General features: G+C 38.2%; 1 non-coding gene across 1 annotated transcript; it reads right to left on the bottom strand.

Annotated features, from left to right (window-relative positions):
* Positions 1-108, bottom strand: LOC148574593 (small nucleolar RNA R71). The gene has a single exon (XR_015906555.1). It is a non-coding gene; the product is annotated as a small nucleolar RNA R71 (small nucleolar RNA).
* Between the last annotated feature and the right edge of the window lie 9505 nt (positions 109-9613).

Here is a 9613-nt window from a genome sequence, read left to right on the forward strand (position 1 = left end):
AAGCTTAGAGTGGATGTTCAAACCTTCAGACAGAAAGAAGGTGAATCCCTCTATGAAGCTTGGGAGAGATACAAGGAACTGACCAAAAAGTGTCCTTCTGACATGCTTTCAGAATGGACCATCTTGGATATATTCTATGATGGTCTGTCTGATTTAGCTAAGATGTCATTGGATACTTCTGCAGGTGGATCCATTCACCTAAAGAAAATGCCTGCAGAAGCTCAAGAACTCATTGATATGGTTGCTAACAACCAGTTCATGTACACCTCTGAGAGGAATCCTGTGAGTAATGGGACGCCTCAGAAGAAGGGAGTTCTTGAAATTGATACTCTGAATGCCAATATTGGCCCAGAATAAAATATTGACTCAGCAAGTCAATATGATTTCTCAGAGTCTGAATGGAATGCAAGCTGCATCCAACAGTACTCAAGAGGCATCTTCTGAAGAAGAAGCTTATGATCCTGAAAACCCTGCAATAGCAGAGGTAAATTATATGGGTGAACCTTATGGAAACACCTATAACCCCTCATGGAGAAATCACCCAAATCTCTCATGGAAGGATCAACAAAAGCCTCAACAAGGCTTTAATAATGGTGGAAGAAACAGGTTTAGCAATAGCAAGCCTTTTCCATCATCCACTCAGCAACAGACAGAGAATTCTGAGCAGAATCTATCTAGCTTAGCAAATTTAGTCTCTGATCTATCTAAGGCCACTGTGAGTTTCATGAATGAAACAAGGTCCTCCATTAGAAATTTGGAAGCACAAGTGGGCCAGCTGAGTAAAAGGATCACTGAAATCCCTCATAGTACTCTCCCAAGTAATACAGAAGAAAATTCAAAAGGAGAGTGCAAGGCCATTGATATAACCATCATGGCCGAATCCAAGGAAGAAGGGAAGGATGTGAATCCCAAGGAGGAAGACCCCCTGGGACGTCCAGTGATCAACAAGGAGTTTCCCTTTGAGGAACCAAAGGACTCTGAGGCTCATCTAGAGACCATAGAGATTCCATTGAACCTCCTTATGCCATTCATGAGTTCTGATGAATATTCTTCTTCTGAAGAGAATGAGGATGTCACTGAAGAACAAGTTGCCAAGTTCCTTGGTGCAATCATGAAGCTGAATGCCAATTTATTTGGTAATGAGACTTGGGGAGATGAACCTCCCCTGTTCACCAATGAACTAAACGCATTGGATCAACTGAGATTGCCTCAGAAGAAACAGGATCCTGGAAAGTTCCTAATACCTTGTACCATAGGCACCATGACCTTTGAGAAGGCTCTATGTGACCTTGGGTCAGGGATAAACCTCATGCCACTCTCTGTAATAGAGAAACTGGGAATCTTTGAGGTACAAGCTGCTAAAATCTCATTAGAGATGGCAGACAATTCCAGAAAACAGGCTTATGGACAAGTAGAGGATATGTTTGTAAAGGTTGAAGGCCTTTACATCCCTGCTGATTTCATAATCCTAGATACTGGGAAGGATGAGGATGAATCCATCATCCTTGGAAGACCCTTCCTAGCCACAGCAAGAGCTGTGATTGATGTTAACAGAGGTGAACTAGTCCTTCAGTTGAATGAGGACTCCCTTAAGTTTACAACTCAAGGTTATCCTTCTGTAAACATGGAAAAGAGGCGCAGTAAGCTTCTCCCACTGCAGAGTCAACCAGAGCCCCCACAGTCAAACTTTAAGTTTGGTGTTGGGAGGCCACAACCAAACTCTAAGTTTGGTGTTGAACTCCCATATCCAAACTCTAAGTTTGGTGTTGGGAAGTCTCAACAATGCTCTGAACATCTGTGAGGCTCCATGAGAGCCCACTGTCAAGCTATTGACATTAAAGAAACGCTTGTTGGGAGGCAACCCAATGTTTATTTAATTATATTTTTTATTAGTTATATGTCTTCATAGGTTCATGATCATGTGGAGTCACAAAATAAATAGAAAAATTAAAAACAGAATCAAAAATAGCAGAAGAAAAATCACACCCTAGAGGAAGGACTTAATGGCGTTTAAACGCCAATAAAGAGCATCTGGCTGGCGTTCAACGCCAGAACAGAGCATGGATCTGGCGCTGAACGCCAGAAACAAGCATAGAACTGGCGTTCAACGCCAGAAACATGCTGCATCTGGGCGTTCAACGCCCAGAACAAGCATCAGTTCGGCGTTTAAACGCCAGAATTGCATGCAAAGGCATTTTACATGCCTAATTGGTGCAGAAATGTAAATCCTTGACACCTCAAGATCTGTGGACCTCACAGGATCATCTCAGGATCTGTGGACCCCATAGGATTCCCACCTTCCCTCCTCATAATCCTAGATTCCTCCCTATCTTCTTCTTCTTCTACTATTCTTCTTCTTTTTCTCGAGGGCGAGCAACATTCTAAGTTTGGTGTGGTAAAAGCATAGCTATTTTTGCTTTTCCATAACCATTGATGGCACCTAAGGCCAGAGAAACCTCCAAAAAAAAGGAGAAAAAGAAGAGAAAAGGGAAGACAAAAGCTTCCATAGCTCAGTGGTAGAACATTTGACTGCAAATCAAGAGATCCCTGAGATACCTCAGGGGATACATTTTCCTCCACATAATTATTGGGAGCAACTGAGGATAGGAATACCAAAAATCACTAGGGAGGAGCAACAAAGACAAGGAAGAGACATAGAAGAGCTCAAGGACATCATTGGTTCCTCAAGAAGGAAACGCCACCATCACTAAGGTGGACTCATTCCTTGTTCTTAAATTCTCTGTTTTTCGTTTTCTTTATGTTAAGTGCTTATCCATGTTTGTGTCTTATTACATGATCATTAGTATTTAGTAACTTTGTCTTAAAGTTATGAATGTCCTATGAATCCATCACCTCTCTTAAATGAAAAATGTTTTAATTCAAAAGAACAAGAAGTACATGAGTTTCGAATTTATCCTTGAACTTAGTTTAATTATATTGATGTGGTGACATGATGCCAAGGCATCTTAGGCTAGTTTCACTAGCCTTTTTCTTTTATTTTTAGTTGTTTTATGCATTTTCTTGAGCCTTAAGTAATCATTTGGGCCAAATAGTCATGCTTGTCTTAAATCATTCAACATGAAGATTTTGATGCAAATTCCATGAGTTTTTAGTTATATTACTTGAATGCTATGAATGGAAGATTTCTCATGAAATTTTGCAAGACTTTGATGCAATTGTTTGGATGATTTCAGGGAAGAAGAGGCTAGGCAAGGAAGCAACAAAATCAATAAAGGAAGCTTGAATATCACATGTGGAGTTTAAGTTCCAGTTTAAGCTTAAACTGGAACTTAAACTACCAAGCCATATAATGCTGGAATTGAAGTTTAACCTCCAGTTTAACCTTAAACTGGAGGTTAAACGCCAGAATGAAAAGTCTCACCAAAGAAGCATTCCACGTTTAACCTCCAGTTTGACCTCAAACTGGAGGTTAAACGCCAGAATGATAATGCCACTCAGGGAGGAGTTCCACGTTTAACCTCCAGTTTAACCTTAAAATGGAGGTTAAACGCCAGAAATGGGAAGTGCACCAGGGAGCCATTTCCACGTTTAAGCTCCAGTTTGACCTCAAACTGGAGCTTAAACGTGTTCGACCAAGAACTTTCCTCCAGGGTTGCTTTCTCCATTTCCACGTTTAAGCTCCAGTTTGACCTCAAACTGGAGCTTAAACGTGTTCGACACCTCCAGGGCTACCCTTCTAAGCTTCCACGTTTAACCTCCAGTTTAACCTTAAACTGGAGGTTAAACGTGTTCGACCTCCAGGATGCCTCCTTCCATTTCCACGTTTAACCTCCAGTTTAACCTTAAACTGGAGGTTAAACGTGTTCGACCTCCAGGGCTACCTTTTCCATTTCCACGTTTAAGCTTCAGTTTAACCTTAAACTGAAGCTTAAACGTGTTATATGGAACAGCTTGACCATGCCTTCTTCAAACATAAATAACTTGAGCTACAAAACTCCAAATGAGGTGATTCAAAATGCATTGGAAAGAAGACATCTAGAGCTTTCCAAGCATATATGGCATGCATGGTGGATACTAAAAATTGAGGGAGAAAACAGCCCCGTAATGTGCATAGAAGAGCATAGTACCAACATGCAATCAGGCCAGCTGACCTCTTCACCTTCCATGGAGTATAACTCGAGTTGTAGAACTTCAAATGATGCGCTTCCAGTTGCATTGGAAAGAAGACATCCAGAGCTTTCCAACGATGTATAGAAGTATGGGGTGGACAATGCAACGGAGCTCCCAAAATTGGCATTTTCGAGCACGTTTAAGTGACTTAAACGTTGGCTTAAACGCTGTCAAACCAACCAGCAACCTTGTCACCTTCAATCAAGCATAACTTGAGCTATAGAGATCCAATTGAGGTGCTTCCAGTTGCGTTAGAAAGCTGACATCCATAGCTTTCCAACGAGGTATAATAGTCTATATTTGGCATCAAATTGGCAAGGTTGACAAGAGAACAAAGTGACGACTCAAGAAAGGGGGGTGCAACGTTTGAGTGTAGTTTAATGGATCAATATCCTTTTTGGATCAATTATGTCACTCTACCCTTCAAGCAAGCAAGGCCCATCAACAGCACCAAATCAAGGCCACAAGAATCATCTAGAATAGTTATTTTCATTTGATTGTAATTTGCTTTGAATTTCATTTTCATTTTGTAATTTAGGGAGCCTATTTAAAGGCCTTAGTTTCTGCATTGGAAAAAAAACGGGGGAAAAAAGGGGAATCCAGCCCCTGAGGGGGAGAGAACTTTGGATCATTTTTCTTTTAGTTTTGTAATTGAATTCAGAGCTATGACTCACTAAACCCCTTTCATTGGGTTAGGGAGCTCTATTGTAATTCAATGAATCAATAATAGTTTTATCTTCTTCTTCAATCTTTTCTCTTGAATTTTGTTAGAAAGCTTCTCGATCTAATTCCATTGGGTAGTTGTCTTGGGAAAGAAACTACCCATAATTGGAATCCTTCGGAACCTTGGGAAAGGAATGGAGGATTCATGCTAGAGAAGCTTTCTCACAGTGAATTGGATTGGGGTTTGGATGGATATTGTGACATGTAATCCTACCAAATTGTGGTTCATGAAACTGTGTGGTATAATCAGTGATCGAGCATCATCTCTTCTTATGAACATTTAAACCAAGGGATTGGGAATTTGTTCATTTTTAGAGAGAATTGGTGAGCCAAGGGATTGGGATCCAATCATATAAGATTGCCAAGCAAAATTCAATGAATGCATTGATTGAGGAAGGAATAAAAATGTTTTGATTCGGAGATCTCAATATCTCCTAACACCCAATGAATTCCCCATTTCTGGTCTACCACTTTCTCTTTACATTCTGCAATTAAATTCATGCAATCACCCCCATCCCTTTTAATTTCAGCAATTTAGCTTCTCGCTCTTTAATTCATGCAATTTTACATTCCGCAATTCTCATCTAAATCTTGATTCCGCTCAACTAGAACACACTTCTAATCTGAATTGCTCACTCAACCAATCCTTGTGGGATTCGACCTCACTCTATTGTGAGTTTTTACTTGACGATAACCGGTGCACTTGCCGGAAGGAATTTTGCCGATCGTGCAATTTCCTAAATCGTAGCATAACAAGTTTATGCGCATCATGACAATGCTTCTTGTTTTCTGAATGAATGCTTGAACAGTGCATATGTCTTTTGAAGTTGTTGTTTTAGAATGTTAAATATGTTGGCTCTTGAAAGAATGATGACAAGGAGACATGTTATTTGATAATCTGAAAAATCATAAAAATGATTCTTGAAGCAAGAAAAAGCAGTAAATACAGAAAGCTTACAGAAAAAAAAAAAAGAAAAAAATGGCAAAAAAAAATAGAGAAAGAAAAAGCAAGCAGAAAAAGCCAAAAGCTCTTAAAACCAAGAGGCAAGAGCAAAAATCCAATAACCCTTAAAACCAAAAGGCAAGGGTAAATAAAAAGGATCCCAAGGTTTTGAGCATCAGTGGATAGGAGGGCCTAAAGGAATAAAATCCTGGCCTAAGCGGCTAAACCAAGCTGTCCCTAACCATGTGCTTGTGGCGTGAAGGTGTCAAGTGAAAACTTGAGACTGAGCGGTTAAAGTCAAGGTCCAAGGAAAAAGAAGAGTGTGCTTAAGAACCCTGGACACCTCTAATTGGGGACTTTAGCAAAGCTGAGTCACAATCTGAAAAGGTTCACCCAATTATGTGTCTGTGGCATTTATGTATCCAGTGGTAATACTGGAAAACAAAGTGCTTAGGGCCACGGCCAAGACTCATAAAGTAGCTGTGTTCAAGAATCAACATACTGAACTAGGAGAATCAATAACACTATCTGAACTCTGAGTTCCTATAGATGCCAATCATTCTGAACCTCAATGGATAAAGTGAGATGCCAAAACTATTCAAGAGGCAAAAAGCTACAAGTCCCGCTCATCTGATTGGAGCTATGTTTCATTGATAGTTTGGAATTTATAGTATATTCTCTTCTTTTTATCCTATTTGATTTTCAGTTGCTTGGGGACAAGCAACAATTTAAGTTTGGTGTTGTGATGAGCGGATAATTTATACGCTTTTTGGCATTGTTTTTAGTATGTTTTTAGTAGGATCTAGTTACTTTTAGGGATGTTTTTATTAGTTTTTATGTTAAATTCACATTTCTGGATTTTACTATGAGTTTGTGTGTTTTTCTGTGATTTCAGATAATTTCTGGCTGAAATTGAGGGACTTGAGCAAAAATCAGATTCAGAGGTTGAAGAAGGACTGCTGATGCTGTTGGATTCTGACCTCCCTGCACTCAAAGTGGATTTTCTGGAGCTACAGAACTCAAAATGGCGCGCTTTTAATTGTGTTGGAAAGTAGACATCCAGGGCTTTCCAGAAATATATAATAGTCCATACTTTGGCCGAGTTTAGATGACGCAAAAGGGCGTTGAACGCCAGTTTTACGATGCAGTCTGGAGTTAAACGCCAGAAATACGTCACGAACCAGAGTTGAACGCCAAAAACACGTTACAACTTGGCGTTCAACTCCAGATGAAGCCTCTACACGTGCAACATTAAAGCTCAGCCCAAGCACACACCAAGTGGGCCCCAGAAGTGGATTTATGCATCAATTACTCACTTCTGTAAACCCTAGTAGCTAGTTTAGTATAAATAGGACTTTTTACTATTGTATTAGACATCCTGGATTGTATTTTTAATCCTGTGATCACGTTTTAGGGGCTGGCCTCTCGGCCATGCCTGAACCTTTCACTTATGTATTTTCAACGGTAGAGTTTCTACACTCCATAGATTAAGGTGTGGAGCTCTGCTATTTCTCATGAATTAATGCAAAGTACTACTGTTTCTCTATTCAATTCAACTTATTCCGCTTCTAAGATATTCATTCGCACTTCAATATGAATGTGATGAACGTGACAATCATCATCATTCCCTTACGAACGCGTGCCTGACAACCACTTCCGTTCCACCTTAGATTGAATGAATATCTCTTGGATCTCTTAATCAGAATCTTCGTGGTATAAGCTAGATTGATGGCGGCATTCATGAGAGTCCGGAAAGTCTAAACCTTGTCTATGGTATTCCAAGTAGGATTCAAGGATTGAATGACTGTGACGAACTTCAAACTCGTGAGTGCTGGGCGTAGTGACAGACGCAAAAGGAGGGTGAATCCTATTCCAGTATGATCGAGAACCTCAGATGATTAGCCGTGCTGTGACAGAGCATCTGGACCTTTTTCACAAGAGGATGTGATGTAGCCATTGACAACGGTGATGGCCTTACATAAAGCTTTCCATGTAAAGGAGTAAGACTGATTGGATGAAGACAGCAGGAAAGCAGAGGTTCAGAGGAACGAACGCATCTCTATACGCTTATCTGAAATTCTCACCAATGAATTACATAAGTATTTCTATCTTATTTTCTGTTTATTTATTATTAATATTTGAAAACTCCATAGCTATTTGATATCCTCCTGACTGAGATTTACAAGGTGACCATAGCTTGCTTCATACCAATAATCTCCGTGGGATCGACCCTTACTCATGTAAGGTTTTATTACTTGGACGACCCAGTGCACTTGCTGGTTAGTTGTGCGAAGTTGTGAAGTTATGTTTGGACCATGGTATTGTGCACCAGTTTTGGCGCCATTGCCAGGGAGAGAACGAGCAACAAATTTTACAACATCAGAGTAACAATTTCGCATACCATTAGCAATTAATTTCAAAAATATGAGGTAAAAATAAGAAAAAGATTTTGAAACTTTCGAAAATATTAAGAAGGGAAATGAAAAGGATTTGATTTTTGAAAAAGATTTGAAAAGATAAAATTTTTAAATTGAAATTTTGACTTGACTAATAAGAAACAACTAAATTTTAAAACTTTTTAACCAAGTCAATCAAAATTTCGAAATTTATGAGAAGAATAAGGGAAAGATATTTTTTTTTGAATTTTTTTAATGAGGAGAGAGAAAAATAACTAAAAGACACAAGACATAAAAATTTAAGATCAAAACTAATAATGCATGCAAGAACACTTTGAATGTCAACATGAACACCAAGAACATATTTTTGAAAATTTTTAAGAAAAGAAAAACATGCAAGACACCAAACTTAAAAATTTTTAATGTTTAGACACTATGAATTCGAAAATGCTCAAGAAAAATAAGAAAAGACACAAAACAAGAAAATTTAAAGATCAAACAAAGAAAATCATCAAGAACAACTTGAAGATCAAGAAAGAACATAATGCATGATTTTTCAAAAATTAAAGAGAAATTAAAGCATGCAATTGACACCAAACTTAAAATTTGACACTAAACTCAAACAAGAAACACAAACTTTTTTGGTTTTTATGATTTTATTAAATTTTTTTGTATATTTTTCGAAAATTATTTTGGAAAAAGAAAATAAAGAAATTCAAAAATTTTTAATAAGAATTCCAGGATTCATGTAATGTTAGTCTAAAGCTCTAGTCCAAAAGAATTAGACATGGCCAGATGGCCAGCCAAGCTTTAGGATAACAAATACATACAACAATTCAATGAGTATGATAAGTTAAAACTTCGGTCCAAAAGATTAGACATGGCTTAATAGCCAGCCAAGCTTTAACATACCATCATGAAGCTCGAAGATGGAATTCATTTTTAAAAATTTTGATGAATTTTTCAAAAATTAAATATTTTATTAAAATTTTTTTTCTTTTTTTGAAAATAATAAATAAAAAGCTTAAACATAAAAAAAAATTACCCAATCTAAGCAACAAGATGAACCATCAGTTGTCTAAACTCGAACAATCCCCGGCAACGGCGCCAAAAACTTGGTAGTGGGAAATCGTGATTCACACTTTTCAAATCTCCGCACAACTAACCAGCAAGTGCATTGGGTCGTCCAAGTAATAAACCTTACGTGAGTAAGGGTCGATCTCACGAAGATTGTTGGCTTGAAGCAAGCTATGATCATCCTTGAAAATCGGAGTCAAGCGGATTCAAATGGTTATAAGTATTGATAATTAAAATATAAATAAAACATAAAATAAAATAAAGTTACTTATGTAATTCATTGGTGGAAATTTCAGATAAGCATCTGGAGATGCTTTGTTGCTTCTGAACCTCTGCTTTCCTA

The sequence above is a fragment of the Arachis ipaensis genome, chromosome B2 (assembly GCF_059453495.1).
Source record: "Arachis ipaensis isolate K30076 ecotype BB chromosome B2, ASM5945349v1, whole genome shotgun sequence".
NCBI classification, from domain to species: domain Eukaryota; kingdom Viridiplantae; phylum Streptophyta; class Magnoliopsida; order Fabales; family Fabaceae; genus Arachis; species Arachis ipaensis.